Source organism: Montipora foliosa, chromosome 1 (genome assembly GCF_036669935.1).
Source record: "Montipora foliosa isolate CH-2021 chromosome 1, ASM3666993v2, whole genome shotgun sequence".
NCBI lineage: Eukaryota > Metazoa > Cnidaria > Anthozoa > Scleractinia > Acroporidae > Montipora > Montipora foliosa.
Window position 1 is genome coordinate 60,327,894 of NC_090869.1, and position 2,500 is coordinate 60,330,393.

Genomic DNA, 2,500 nt, shown 5'->3' on the forward strand with positions numbered 1-2,500 from the left:
TGCCAAAAATGATCGCCATCTGCAAGACGCCCTGCATCGGGGATCTCGTGCCGTTCATCGTGAGTGGCGAGGCCGAAGTGTGTTGGTGATAATGGTTGTAATTTTTGCGGGCTGTTGGCTACCAATTTTCTTGGCTATGTTGAATGATCATTCCAAAGAACCAGATTAAACTCCGTCTCTTCGGGTGCAGCGTTTGTTTTCTGTTCTTGGCTTTATTCCTCCACTGATAAATCCGCTGTTATGCACGTTGGCCAAGAAAGATTTCCGACAAGAGTTACGAGGGATGATCTTCAAACAGAAATGCCGTCAAAAATACCAGGAAAGGGCATACGATCCTCTTCTTCACTACGCTACGCACAGCGCGCAAAGGGAGGCAATAATTAAAACGGTACTATGACAAATGGAGTTTGACTGTGCTGGGTGCCTGAAGCACAGCGCAAACCAGCGTTTATTCAATATGAAAGACAAGTTATACTAAAAAATACAAGGAATCATCAAAGCCTCATTACAATTAAATATGACAAAGAACGAAAATATACAACAGACTAAATGTTATTGGCCAAAAATATACTAAAACCGATACAAAAATTCGTGAAAGATTAATACAATCCTCGAAAAACTGACAAACTAAAAATTTGTCCATGATTACACTGGACGGCAAACCGACAAAAGCCAAAAGCAAAAAAACTAAGATGTAAAAAATAAGTTACAACACAAAGAAAAATAACACAAAAGAAAGCAGAAAGAAAAATTACACTGCAATAATACGTCGCCCGCTACGAAAAAACCAGTGGTAAAAAAACATCGGGCCAAAAAACCGACTTGAAAACGTAGCCCTCGATGGAAATGCGACGCATCACTGACTAACTCCGAGGATTAGTGTTTCAAGGTACTATATAGCATCAAGACGAACGGCTGTCTGGAGGCACAAATTTGCATATACTCAACAAAATTGCAGAACGGTTCTTGTGAACAAATACTTACTAAATTTTTAATCTGGTTTTACTTTCTCGTCTGTCGCGACTCCTGCGACATTGACAACAGGGAATTTAAGATCTACACGTCGACGTAGAAGACAAAATCACCCAGAAATATAAGTTCTAGTTTTTCTAGTTCTAGTTGGGGTGCAGCCGGATGGCGCAGTGGTGAGAGCACTCGCCTCCGACCAATGTGGCGCGGGTTCAATTCCCTGACTCGGTGTCATATGTGGATTGAGTTTGTTGGTTCTCTACTCTGCACCAAGAGGTTTCCTTTCTGGTTTCCCCTCTCCTCAAAAATCAACATATGACTTGATTTGCTTTCATTGTTAATGTCCCCAGTTAGTGCTCCAGCGCTGGAAGACTAGACACTTAAATAAAGTTCCTTTCCTTTCCTTTCTCCATCATCAATATTTCTCGTTCACGTAAAATAGCACCCGGATGAAAGTATTGTGAATGGCCAGCAAACTCAAGTCAGCCGGGAAAATGTAAATAAGACGGCATGAGGACACCTTCAACGACGGGGGATCAACCCGGCGACTGAAAAATGACATTTCGTTACCATGAAATGAACGCGAGTCAGGAGCTCATAACCAATAACCAGGCGCCTATTTAACAATTTATTATTAACAAGGGCTACGAATCAATAGCCCATGAGGCGAAGCCTCTGTAAAAACACAGTTCCAAAAATAGGTTGAGTCGTACGCTTCTATCCATGATTTCGACGAAAACAAAAGATCTTTCGTAGCTCGTTTTTCTCGTCCACCAGCAATTGCACACGGCAGGTACAAAACACAGGTCACCCAATTGCACATTACATCATTGTTTTTTTTCATTCATTTATTTATTTTTTATTTATTCTCTCCACTATAAAGATGCAAAGGTATAAAACAAGAGGTAGGAACTATTGATAGCAGGGGAAGGGTAAAATATAGTAGAACTAATTAGGTGCCCTTTGTTGCCTTTAACATTTTTAGGATTGAGAGTATAGATTAAACATAAAACAAAGTACACATACAACATCCAAAGACATAGACGAGAAGATGATAGCAGGAACTAATAAAGAACATTAATACTGAGCAAGATAATAACGATACAAGGATTGCTTGAAACAATGCATACTAGGCTTTTGTCTGATTACTAATGGAATTCTGTTCCAAAAATAATGCCCTACAAAATGTGGATAGAACTTCCTAATATTTGTTCTGAAGTGGGCCACATTTAGGTGTTGAAGTTCGGCACTTCTAGTATTGTAATTATGTTAGTCAAATACATAGCTAAGATCAAGATTGGTAGATTTAAAATCACAGAGATATTCATAAAGAAATTTACGAGCATATACAGTTCAACAATGTCAGGAAATTTGAGGAAACCCAGCGTAGTGAGGAGTAATATGTGTATGCGTGTCTCTAGAGATTGGTTTCACACCTTCTATACTAGAAAATAGGAAAATTTTAGTTAAAATAAACAGGAGTCTTTTTGAAATCAAGTCTTAAAATTTGGGTCACTTAGCGTTTAGTTAA